This window comes from Dendropsophus ebraccatus, chromosome 3, assembly GCF_027789765.1.
Source record: "Dendropsophus ebraccatus isolate aDenEbr1 chromosome 3, aDenEbr1.pat, whole genome shotgun sequence".
Classification (NCBI taxonomy): Eukaryota; Metazoa; Chordata; class Amphibia; order Anura; family Hylidae; genus Dendropsophus; species Dendropsophus ebraccatus.
Genome location: NC_091456.1, coordinates 130,035,350 through 130,049,551, shown reverse-complemented (window position 1 = coordinate 130,049,551; position 14,202 = coordinate 130,035,350). Strand labels below are relative to the sequence as shown.

The 14,202-nt window shown below is 39.8% G+C and overlaps 1 protein-coding gene across 5 annotated transcripts in view; it reads right to left on the bottom strand.

Moving 5' to 3' along the window:
* The window catches only part of SEMA6A (semaphorin 6A), a 169,470-nt gene extending 156,278 nt beyond the window's left edge, over positions 1-13,192 (bottom strand). For all 5 annotated transcript variants that reach the window (XM_069962681.1, XM_069962682.1, XM_069962678.1 and 2 more), the window contains exon 1: positions 12,821-13,192. The gene's annotated coding sequence lies outside the window, so the exon portion shown is untranslated. The remainder of the gene's footprint in view (positions 1-12,820) is intronic.
* Positions 13,193-14,202: the final 1,010 nt, after the last annotated feature.

Below are 14,202 nucleotides of genomic sequence, written 5' to 3'. Positions count from 1 at the left end.
GGCAGGATTCCGCCTGTATTACTCAATGTGAACATAACCTTAAGAGGCGATAGACATATATGTCAGCTAAATCTGCAGATTTGGGCATGATCAACCAGCCAGCTAATTCATGAAAGTCTCCCAACTCCGCCCTAGTGAGAAAGAAATGGGTCAGACATGTTGGAATTCTACTGCCCAATCCTTTTGTTCTTAGTGAGATGAGTCCCCACCAGGGGAGTTCTGGCCTGCTATACACCCTCTACATTTTCTGAGCACATGCATGTTTAGATACATTTAGAGCTATAATGTGGCACTTATTTAGACATATAGGATGACATTATACCCTACTGACCCATACTATATGGCTACCATGTGCACTTGACCTTATTTTATAAAGCTATATTCTTTAAACTGTTAACTCTTGTGGCCTGACATGATGTGTAGTTTTTCAAGAGCTGGAGAGCCACAGGTTGGGGATCACTGCTGTAAAAGCCAATACATCTCAATTTAGAAGTCAACAGTCCATGAAATTTTACCATGCATGTACTGACCTAACAAATATGAAAAATGACTGATCAAGATTGCAAGCACTACAAGAAATGTGTGCTTTTTGGGACAGGAAATGCAGACCCCTAATAGCACCGTCTAAAATAACATTTAATATTTGCTATAATGCTAAATTAAAGCCCATTGGACTAGGTAATAATCATATCATGGGATATAACAACACAGTGAAATCATGGGGGGAAATTTATCAAACATGGTGTAAAGTAAAACTGGCTCAGTTGCCCCTATTTTCCAAAGAGTCTGCTAGGGGCAACAGAGCCAGTTTCACTTTACACCATGTTAGATAAATCTCCTGCATGGTCTTTATCTTACCACATCATCTTGTCTCTATTTACAGTAATACCGCTCTAATAAGACCATGCTGACCATCAGACTAACCTAAATGCAGAATCATGATAAACATAGACCACTTATGACTATGTATTCTATTTCTGTTTGTACAGACTATACAGCCACACTCCTAATATACGCTGCCATACCCTGCCTTGATGAAATATGGTGATAGAAGATAACTGACTACAAATAATCTGTCACTGCGCTTTAGAAGACATCATCTAATTAGAAAGTACAGATAATTCGCAAGTTTGTGGTTAGATCCTACAACGTTTGTAAGCTTTAAAGCGTGTTGTTCACACATTGGAATTAAATTCAGATGTTAGCACATGATATGTGCTTTTTCCCCCCATGTACAAAAAAGGCGTCTGTGAAGCTTAATGTTGAATCCTGCCTGCAAATTTCATGCCAGGAGCGGTTGTGAAGCACACAGTAAGCAGAGTAAGGTGTTGCTCACAAGATATGATGTGGCTAAGACAGTGCGCCAACAATTTCATACTCCAACTCCCTTAAAACAAGGGAGTGCTTTGTTAGACCTGCTCTGCAACAACCAGATCATCACAGCTCTATTGTCTTAAGGTTCAGTAAGCTTTCTGCACTGTAATAACCATTGTCAGCAGATTTGAAAATGTATTTGTTTCTCTGAGAAACATATTTCTGCCTGTGCATTCATGAAATAAAAGATGCGGCTATATAATTTTTTTTAAAAAGGAAAGCCGCATGCATTATTACTGTGCTGAATAAAGAAGATTAGGAATTATTACTAGAATTTTGTTCCAATGGAACTAAATTAAAAATATCGGATTACATTTAATAAGCTACACATCTAACCTGGCACCGGGTCTATGTAACAAATGAAAAGAACAGATATACCCTATACCAATAAACGGCTCCTTTGGCCTCTGCATGAGGCAGATAGCTGATAATTGACAGTGCAGATTACATTGATTTGTTACTTAAAAACCTTTAGTGTCAGGTTAAATTAAAAGCAGAAACAAGTCATTAGGTAATGGCTGCCATATGAGTCCTGCATCTGTTACTTCTTTCTATAGCTATTGCTAGATTTAGTAGTATGTGACACTAGTGGTTTTTTTTATTTATCCTATTAAACAACCAGTTTATCAAATGAATATCACTAGGCAAAAGGGAGCAGATGAAGCCAGGGCCAGAGAATGAATAACTTTAAGGTGTCTCCTTAGCAATGAATGCAAAATGATGAAGACTTCTTATGATATAGCCTTTGCTGGTGCCTTGAACCCTCTTCAAAAGACCACCTCTTTGTTTATTCATGTTAACCAGATCAGTTCAATTATATATTATGTAACGTTTGCCATCTCTTTTGGGCAACCACCCCTCTATAAGACTATTGTGTGGGGTACATAGATACTTATGCACCCCTTTTCCATTGCCTATGGTGAAATAGATGGAAATTGACAATTTATTTGCATTACCTCGACCAAATAATCAAGAACTAGATTGATTCTGAAAGTTTTTTCTGGCCTATTTACCATTTATGCTCTAAGAAATTATACATTTTGCTTTGCACATATTATGTTTCTCTTTATGCATAACACATATCATATTATACCTTTGTCCAGCCTTCGTGTTTAGAAGCTTTAGATTACAATACTTGGACCACCCAATGGGCAAATGCCGAACAATAGAGGGCTCCGCTTAACCACAAACGGATAAGAAACTTCCCTCTAGGTATAATGTCTCACTGTGGGGTAATATTAAGGGATGGGATGGGGGGGGGGGCATGTGCAGTCTGCTGCCAAGACTATGGTTTGGTCAGCTATGCTATTTTTGTAATATGACCAAGACAGATCTATTTTCCAAGACTGGTTCATTCATATGTAGCACAGGGAGCAGGATAAGTCAGCACATGTTTTCTTTTCATAGTAGCTGGGGTTCGGGTGCTAATTGCAGGCTATGGTAAAGTCAGACGGTGAGATCAAACACTACTGTGGTGCTTAAAAGCGTGAGACTACTCCCCAAAGAGTTTTGGCGTCTGGGATTCTAGAGTAGCTAGTCACAATAAAAGCCACATTATCCTGTTTTATTGCCTTTAAAATATTGCACTTTCTTTTGAAGACTCTAGATTTTCAATGCTAGAAGAGGGAGCGCTATATGTATAGGCAGAATAGAGAGTAAATATGTATTTACATTGACCGATGTTGCAAATAACAATTACGCTGGGACACAACAATATTATATTGATTAAAGGAAAAATACAATATCAGTAATGTAATACATTCAATGCAAATGTAAAACAAACCTTATTGTATTCAATAATCTAATATACTAGGAACATTGGCATGGATACTTAGAAATTACACTATTGATGACTACAAACCAGAAAAATTGTAACAGAAAACATTTAACTGCTAGCTATCTATATATGAGACTCGCAACCAAGGCTCCACGGAATCCTTTTTGCATATTTAAATTTATAGGGGGCAATGTATCAATAGAGACTCCTGAGTGAGTACTTCATTGGATTTTATTCACTGATCTCCCTGAGCTCAGTGATTGCTGAGTTTTGTTGGTCTACTTTTCATTGCCCCCATTAGCCAGAATCCTGCTCCTCACTGACAAGTAACAAATACCCCGAAACAACTGTCTGTGGATGGATGCCTGGCTTTGGTAAACCCAATTGCAAGGGGCCACCCTGGTATTCTCCTATTTATGTCCCAATATTCACAACCGAGTGGAACTTAAGGGGCTACGTATCAGGGTGGTACATGAACTTTCAGATCATACAAGACCAGCTTGTGGGGGGTCAAGCAATGGTGAACCCTATGCATATAAAGATTGCTGAAGTCCTGTTTCCCATTAACCAATAGTTAGCTGGCCGTCATGCTATATTGAAGTAACTGGTACTTTGGAAACCATTAACTTATTTGATATGTCTAAAAATGTCAGTGTCTATGAAAAAACCACCAATGTTACAAAACTAGGTGGAAGGAATTAGGCATTGGCTAATCTATTCCCTCTGCCTTACATACAGATTACATTGTCAAAAGCAGTCTATTATGAAGGGGGCTAACAGGTGTCTAAACACCTGTCAGCCAACAGCTACCTCTGCTGATCTCCCCGTACACATGGACATTTTGCATGGCCAATTTTCATTGACAGATGATATTGGTGAAAATAGGGGTCTGTTGTGCTGGATTTCTCAACCCGACCATTATGTTTTGGGAGGGATAAGCTGCCACCAGAGCTGTCTGGCTGCGGCTTACCCTTCCCCACCTCATAGGATACACATGAACATGTATATGGGGGAGCTGGGAGAGATAACTGTTGGACAAATTATCGTTTAACAGACAGTTATTGAAAATGTATGTCAGCCAGGTGCCAGGTACTATACTCAGTTATACAGTCAGCCGATTACCTTTTTCATAGTAAGGAACTGGACAGCATTATATATAATGTTTTATGAAAACCCCAAAAATATTCCATTAAGATACCTATTATTTTATGTAAATAAGTATTTCAGTCTGCCCTGACTTCCTGCAGCAGTCTCTATTGTGAATACAGAAATTCTAGAAAAAACCTGCCTCCATGCTCACTACTTTGACATCTCTCCAGTAACATTTACATAGACATTGAGAATCTATCACAGGCTGTTTATAAACTGTGTACTTACACAGTGCTAAAAATGAATATTTTATTATACATTCATGTTTCCAAGATTTTCCATCTTTTGGCCTGTCCTCTTATACCATAAAATAACATGTTTACCCAATGCATGCTGTTACCAAGTCAAAATGTGTCATTTCCCAATCAATCACTTGTTTTCTGCATATAGAGTCCAAACTGCTAATTCAATAGTTATCGACAAGCTTACTGGGGAGAGCTGTAATAACATTCTAAATCCACAAACAAAAGCATATGATTTTGCGAGGAAAAGATTGCAATTAAAATCCACCAAAAGGCCATGTTATTTCTGTGTCATGAATAAAAACTAGAAGGTAAAACTAAGATCCAACCACTTGTAAATGATCGCTTAGGTGAAAAATACAGCATAAGTAATTTAGCATGCTGTAAAGATTATGTTTCCTGTTTTGTTCTTAGAACAGTATACTCCATAACAACTCACCTCAACCTATCACTCCAATCACCATTTTGCTTAATTAACTGGTAAGAAATACCCCAGGCATTTTATCAGGAATTACACAGGTTAAACATACAGAAAGATCCTTTTAATCAGTCACGTCATTGTTTAGCAATTCTCCCCATTGCCTGCATCTGGAATCTCATATGTATTGTAGTATAAATTTAAGCAGACATATTACATTAAAATCATCCAAACCTGCTGATTTTGGCTGTTAATTAAATGTGTTTGAGGGACTTCTGAGACTTGACCCCTACCCCCAATGGCGGATGTCAGGGAAGAGAATGGTTAGCTGCACAATCCCTTTGTTCTCTGGGATATAAGCATTTTGGTCCCTTGAAAGGTGTTCCCCTGTAGAAACATGCATGTGCATCCAAGCCGAGTGCCTGTACATACATATGATCAAGAGAGAAAATGAATGCTTGGCCAGCTATCTGAAAAGTATGTCCCACTTAAGGGTTAACTTGGTGGAACTCATAACAATAGGTGACAAAGATTACAGTTGTACGAGCATTACCACAACAGCTACCAGTATTACAAATGGCACTGAGAATTGTCCCCGCCAGAGTTTGTGTTGGGCCCCAACCTTTTTCCTGGAGAATGTCTTCTGGGCATAGTATGTACTTACTTATACAACATACTTCTAATAATAATCCCTTATTTGTTGAGCCCTGACAATTCAGAGGCTCATGGGAACTGGACATAATCTAAACCTTCATTGATCCTATTGAAGAATATTCCTATCTTTTCTAAGTCTGATATTGTTTGTAACAATAGACAGCAAATCCTGCTTTAAAATGGCTGACAGGAGCTGACCCCTTCCTTTGAGAAATCTCAAGCTTCTTGGGATTTACACCACTTTGACAACCATGAACTTGAGTGATCCAACACTTGGCCTGAGATTTCCATTAGTTTTCAGAAGCCTTTCACCGAAGACCAATAAACATCCATTCACTACCCAACAGTTCAGTCTGTCCAAAGTGTTTCATGCCACAAGACATGAAAGAAGATATATATGTTACCAGTCTCATACAGATGGAAGACATTCAAAAGAGACACTGATAAAGAATAATATATAGTATATATTCTATTATGGAATAGTTAAATGTTTATGGTTAAAATAAGAACATATTCATCAACAGAGATAGAATTACAGCCTTCATGTTATACTCCTATAATGGCACTAAACCTTATCCTTTCAGTAATGGAGACTGCCTAAGCAGTTATTGAATGAATGAGGAATAGGCTTCTACCATATGTAATTTCATCCTTCTGGCAGATAAGGCCAGTTACTTAAAGGAACAACCTAAAGAAAGAAAAAAAACACAATAGGATCCATACTGATTACACCTGGAGTGACTGACACTACCCATTTAAGTAAAGGTCTCTGAAAATGGGAGCAGATGGCGAGCTGCACGCAGCAGGGGCTGAACTGATGAATTTCTCTCTCTACACAAGCAAAGACGGCCCAAAATATAGCTAAACCATGTGTCCCAAATACTATTAAGAAAAACCTAAAAAGGTAAATGATTTATTTCTCAGGGAACAATATAGTGTTACACTATATAATAATAGAAATCATTGTAGGATTGTTATGCATATGCAATAATGGTTAGCATCACCTAAAGGTTAGATTAACCACTTCTGTCCTTTTGCCATCCGACAGTCTAAAAAAAACATTCTACAAACAATAACTCATTTTTTTTTGGAATCTCCAACTGTACACAGAGAGAGGAACAGCGGAGCTTATGTCAAGGCTTGGACTGCGATTTGTTTACCCAACAAAATTGGTTGAATTTCCTTGTGATGCCTAAATTCTGTCATTAGCCTGGACATTTATCACTGGGAGTGAGAAAAACGTGTTCTCTGTTCTCGCTGATAGATTAAAGTCACCTCTACTCTCTCAACTGTGTTTCCTTTTTCATTCCGCAAGAACAAAGAAAAAAAGATATTCCAGAAAAATACATATCAGCTGGATGTTCACATAACAAGGTCCACAGAGACACATCTAGGAGTTGCCTCTTTTAATCCAATACTGAATAATGTTGGATATTGCTCTCTGTTCTTTTCAAGCTCGGCTACTGCCAAAATTACTGCAAGGCTTGCAAGTCCTGTTATACAGAGAGCCTTCCCCAAGGCACCCCAACACTATCTGAGGCCCTGCCGCTATGGCAACCGCATAAGAAAGCAGTTTCCATGATTAATAGATGAAGATCAGGCATACGGTCTAGATAGCTTGCTAGGCCATCATTTGAAGATGCTAAAGGAATTAACTAAAAAAGCCAGGCATGTAAAGCAATGTCAGCTACAGCCCGAGACATCCCCTGAATATGGAAACCATCAAGATTGCATAACAAAATAGACAAGTTTATGGTCTAACAACAGGAGCCACAAAGTCAGTAAATAACCCCTTTGTTCTCGTAAAAATCTGCCTGGTAATTGCAGGTATGAAGACAAGGCAGGAGCTGTTATGAATGGAGCTTTCCTGCCGCCCAATGATCTCACTAATGCCACTCAATACAAATCCATGGCCGGCTGTATTAGCAGAAGAGACATGCAGTGCCTCATGCCAGGGCTTCATCGCTGGAGGGTCTTTTAAGTCTTATTTAAAATTAATGAAGACTGAATCTTTTTATGCATTAATGCAAATCTCCTGGAACAAAAATTGTAGAGTATATCATACAATGCAAATTTGAGAAAGATTAAAACTCTCTCTCCTTGGAGCTATTGGATATTTAGAATTATTTTTAAAAAATGATATTTGATCTTAGTAACCATAGATTACCTGTGGATTATTAGAGAAATCTACTATTTTTGTCCAGGATTAAACGACACATTTCAGTTAATAAACTCAAGTACGTTTTATTGTACATATTTTCTAACCTATAAAAGTAGCAGTGTAATTGCACAGTGCCTCTAGTGGCCAGCATTGGTTTAACACTGTGGTGAAAAATATGTTCATTCATGGAAAACAAACTTGTAATGTAAAGTCATGTTGGTAAAATATAGAAGGTATATTGGGTCAAAAGTTAATTATTCTCCTTCTCAACTGCTCCCCCTGCTAAGAGAAGCCTACTAATAGCCATAACAGCAGTGTGTATTAAGTAATCTAGCCACATATGGATGAGCTAAGCCAATACCATTAGCCGGGCCTCATACTATGAGGGGTCTTATATGATTACTTAATTAATCTTCTCACATGACCTTCTGTACATGACCATCTTCAAAGTAAAACAATCCATCCCTATTACCCTGTCTGGACTGAAGAAAAATAGCTTCCTATAATATGTGTCTACAATCATACAAGCCAGAAATTAGAAAAGAGGACGAGAATCCTTTTATGGCAGGCGCATATAAAACTATGTCCATATTAGAACAGTCAGTACTAAACACCAAACATTTCCAACAGGTTCTGGTACATATCATCTATGGCAGCAACACAGACAGCTAAACTATATTTATCTGAATTTTGCCTATCAATCCACAGAAACAGATGACATCACTGAGGTATGACAGTGATTAGGAAGATTGTATCCAGCTGATAGACAAATGCGTCACTATTGCACATTCACAAAAAATCTTTCATGTGGTTTGTACAAGAAAAATATAAAGAAAGGAAAATAAAGAGTGGTTTTACTATGGTCACGTTCTACACTATTCGATCCAAATGATATAATATATACAGTAGTAGTCATAACGGTACATTCAGTAATACATAAGGACATCAACAAGGAAAGCGGAATGTTTGCTTGTCTATAGATCTGCAGTTTACAAAGGAAACATGTGGTCACTGTTATTCAAAGAAGTGTTCCCTGTACCCCATGGAGACCACCAGGTTCACCAGTTAACTAATTCACAAGTAGAGCCAGCAACATAGGACTCCATCAGGGATAAAGACCACATCCACCACTTACTCATTCATTGACTAGACAGGACAAAGGATTCTCACTTAACACTGAAATAATGAAACAACTTGTCAGCCATTAACATCATTGTTTAACTAAAGGTGTAAAAAGTTTACACAAAAGGAATAGTGTTGAGAAATAGCTTGATGAATTGGAGTGAAGAGTAATCCATCATTGCAAATCACTGTGTCTCCACCAGGGGAGCCATAGACAACTCATTGAATAAACCCTACAATTCTTTCTATGCTTTGTTAGCCAGTGAACAATGCTGACGTACAAGTCAAATCATCTGTATACATTGCTGCTGTTTAAACCTACCACCACTTTATCCATTATTCTTCATTGAAAGTGAAATTATATAAAATTATAGCGGCTACAGGCCCATGCTGTGCCTTTTTAAGGCCAGAACAGAGACAATAAAAGTAGGTTGGTGTTGTTTTTCTCATATGCTTCCAACATGGACTCTTTCCAGTGAAGTGTTAACATGCAATAAATTAATTTCCTCTTTGATATAATGATGACTGACAGATAAACAATGGCTAAGGAAACAGGGTTGCAATCAGCCTATCTCTCAGCACTGCCCCCATGCCAATGTCATTCCAAGGGGCTAGCCTTGAAATTAAAGTTCTATTTGTATTAAAGGCAAACAAACAAATCTGCTGTCATTTATACAAATATACTATTGGATTCATCCCAGGAAATCCATACTGGCTGCTTTAGCAATAAAGGCACCTAATAACCCTTAAAGACCCCCATTCACTGGATGCATTTAGCAGACAAGTCTCCCACACATCAATTACCAGCGCAGGAAAGAGACAGAATCTGCTTTTATCTTTAAGTAGCAATGTATCACAAATCCATGTGTTCTGAAACACCACATATACAGATATACATTTCATCCTTCATCCATTGAATAAGCTTGCTTCACCTTATCAATCATCAAAACTAAACAACCTTACAAGACTGAAGGGCATGAGGCGTGTGACTGGCAGACTGTGGTCACAACTGGAAGGCTTTCTTGGGTGTGCAAAGCTTAAACCTTGCACATACAGGGTTACTTCTGTATATTGTTAACCCTTCTTTATAAGCGTGCAATACTCCTGTGTGATCAATTCTCCAAACATTTATTGTATGAAACATTTTTAGCAGACTATCAGCAGAATTCCCATGTCCACCAAGATTCAGCCATGGAATGGAACAGGAAATAGCTCATGTGATATGAGGTTTCAAAACAGACTAGTCAACTATTAGGTTAAACAAAGTTGTTTTTCTTCCATCCATGGGTCTATACTATGTTGACCTGACAAGTCTAGGTATTAGGTTACAATAAAATGAGGTTAATCAATGCTGGAGTCAGATTGTGTTGGCACGAGGTAAATAAGTGTCAATGGTTTTCATTGTAGTCCTAAAGGAGCAATAGACTACATGCAATGTATAAGACGGCTAAAATACAACAGCCAGTATCTACACAACATGGTTTTCATCTACACAACATAAACATTATCTACACTGAAACTTCTTGGAAGCTGGACAAGACCACAACTTTCAGATAAATGTTAATCAATGGCATCCATCCACCCCTGAAGATTGGAGACACAGTTCTGTCTGGATAAAGTTACTTATTAACTTTTATAGCACTTGAGCCGGGACAGAATAGAAGCCAGCACAGCAGCAAGGGGTAACCAGGCGGTTGGAGTAGTATGCCCTTTCTATTTTAGTTGACCGCCCTATAATAAACATACAGTAAACACTTTCTTCCTGCACTATACATGCTATTAATATTTTATCATTGGTGCCTGGGCTTTCCCTTATAGGAACGACACAGCAAAATGTGCTTTCAATCCAAGTTCAATAAAAAAAAGAGGACTGAAATGGCCACATGGGTATTAAGTGCAAAGCATTGATCCAGATGAGATTTAAACAGAGCCTTCTCTATTTTACATGCTTGATAGTTTGGAAATGGGAAAGACAAATCAAACCTTCCCAAAGCAATAAAGAAATGACTCCTGACAGAGCGGTTAAAAACAGAAGCACACTTAAGGGAAATAAGCTCTTTTATATTGTATTGCCATTAAGAGATTCACTGCTGTGGGCACAATTGACTTCCTAGGAGCAGTGAAACCGCTGGGTGTCCAGATTACAAGGTACTGCAGACACAGAGCAGACTCCGAGGTTTTGCACAATTAACCTTTGTTGTATCTTCCAGGCACCACGTGTGTTTTCTACTTTACCGACTGACTAAAAGAAAAATCCATGTTTATACAATCAATAAAACTTGAATGTCCCTATGCCTCTTTCTGCAGGCACTAGAGCAAAGTCATTTGTTCTGCACTGTCTAGATTCCTTCATTAAGCATCAGTATTTGGTTTGTCACCATTTCACTGCCCAGCAGTACTATTCCACTGTATAATAGCTTTCCTGGGTTACACTATGAAGGGCACACTACAGAATCCTGCACATAAGGCTTCCTGGATTTAACATGGCATTGACAGTGGGCACTTAGCACCAAGACACAAGATGCTTGCAGAAATTTATGACATAGAGCAACCCATTCTTTCCCTAAAGCCATCCCAGGCATTTGATTGTAATGATCTCATTTTGCTTTAGGGCCCCAATGGGAGGAAAGCAGCCCACCAGCTCCCTGACTTTCTGCTCCATTTCCCCAAATGTACCAGGCAGAACCATGCTCCAGAAGGCAGCCGGGAAAAACAACACATGGGGGGATTTGCAGCCAGGTTCCCAGAGCTCCCACTAGCTCTCCTTCAAATTCACAGCCAGAGCACTTAGAGAGCATTACTCTCAGCTGACTGCCCCTCATACACATGGGAAAGCAGAGCATCAGGCACCCTGCATTTCCACACCAAGCAGCCAGGCTCTACATGCACATGACACCCTGGGCTGACTGCTAGCATTATGGATATAGATAGATAGATAGATAGATAGATAGATAGATAGATAGATAGATAGATCCTACTTTTCAAGCAGTAATGTGGCCAATTTCAATGTACTAGGGCATGTCCGGAGTATGCCAAGAAACCACAAGAACAATGAGAGAACATACAAACTTCATGCCTACATGATGTCATAGTGGAACCAATAACCCAGGTTCTCATTTCATTGTACATGCACTTAGTGTGCTACCCAAACTTGCTAGATGACCTCATTTTACTACAGTAAGAGGATGAGCACAATATGCATTTTATTATGTAATAATCAGATGTCTCTAGCTGTCCAGATGACTAAATGATCTCTGCTTGGCACAGAGGTGCCCTGTAATTGTGATGTATGATACCAAGCAATGCACTAGAAGGAGACAGAGGCATAGGTGGGTGTGCCAGGGCTGAACACTCATTCAGCTTCCTATTCCCTTCTCTTTAAATTCCCTACACACAGAGGGTTAGTATATGCAGGATTAGGGAATCTAAGGTTAAAAGCAATGCCATCCCCAGTGGAGGGGGCAGGGATGGGGAGGACATCTGCCCCCTGTGATGTGCTGCCTCCAGCAGACCCCTTCCCTTCTGCTAAGCCTCTAAGTGCTGGAGGGGTCTGCACAGCTGTAGAGAGCCCACCACCCCTAACCCTCAGACAGGGGGCACAGGCAGCCGTTCAGCAGCAATTAGCTACCCCTGGGCCACTCACAAGTTTCTTTAACACTCGCATTTCCACGCTTGGTTCCAAGCCATTCACTCACAATGGAAGAGGAAGAAGATCCAGCCAGACCATCCCTGCCTTTGTATCCTGTGAGCAGCCAGGCTGCTGCCAACCAGGGGGAGATAGGAAGAGAAAGAGCTGCCTGTCCCCCACTGTGCTGTGTGCCCCCATGGGCAGCACCACCACTAGCTTCATTCATTCCTAGAAACACGCCAGGCACCATGCCATAGCCACACACCAGCCATGAAGAAAGAGCAGAGGAGCGTACCTTGGGAACATGCAGAAGCAGTGCAGAATCAGGGCTAGCTCATGTAGAGTCCCATTAGTAATCCACTGAGAGGGATCTCTCCAATCCACTGGGTTCTCCTGTGCAATCCTTAGTCATTACTACACATGGGACACAATGTTACTGCAAAGGCTGCACTTTCTTCTGGATGCAGAAACTGCTATTCCTTCTAGTACAATCCAAATCCCACAATGACTCCACTGGGAGGTTTCCTTCAATGGCATACAGGAGAAGAAGTCATAGCAGGGCTGTGATGAGTGGGGGGACAGTGTTCACCCAAACTCCTCTCGTGAATCCCAGCAGGAGCCCAGCTCTCCACACACTGCTGCTGCTGCTGCTGCTTCTGCTGCTCATTGAACTGGATTTGGAGAAGAGTTGAGCTCAGCCTCCCTGCTCACAAGCCCAGCCTACTCCCTACTGATGTCTCCTAACTCCTCTGCTACTGGCACTGGCATCGTGTGCAGCACGAAAAACATGGACTGGATCTGCCCTTCCAAGTGGGATACACAGTAACAATAAACCTCACTGCAAACATTTCCATACACTGCATGAATCATAATATGCAGCAAGTTATCCCTGAAAATAAGAAGTCATTTCTGAGATTCCATTAACTCTTAGGTTGCTGACTCATTTCCCAAAGTGTTGCATTTAATGATAATATTCAGCAAGTGCCAGCAAGAGGTTACATTTATTTCTGAAACCTTATTCCTGGAGCAGAATGGATGATGTGAGGGAGTAATATTGGGACCATTATCCATTTTATAGCGATAAGCTACTTCCTATAGAGAAAGGAAACAGCAGTAAGTAATATGATATTTATTATATTTAAAGGGCATTTACTGGTTGTAAAGCAAATATTTTCCACTATTCCTTATCTGCCGTAAACACATGCAGTGGCAGGAGATTTTATTTTTTCCATTAGCAGATTGACTTCTCATTTTTTTCCCCACACTAATGGTGACAAATATTTACAAAAAAAAAACAAAACAGCTTAACGCAGCTTAATGCACACCATGCAAGCAGGATTACATTAGACCTAGACAATTCATATTTGTTTGCACGTACGTGTATTCATTGTGCTGTCTGTAGGGATAGTTGTAATTGTCACTATTGACCTGTAGGTGTCGCCAGTCTAGCTGAACAGAGCAGATCTGCTCAGGCTTTTGCTGCTTATGGCTCATTGCACACAGAGCCCTGTGCAGCCAGCAGCAGGTGCCAGACAAGACCAGCTGTATGAAAGCAGCTCTTCTCCCATTGGCATTCAACTGTCTTTTGGGGCTGACTGTGTGTGCTGGTTGATCAAGCCTCATTTGTAAAAAACCTACTGTACAGAAGTAGTACTACAATAAACATGCACAAGGGAG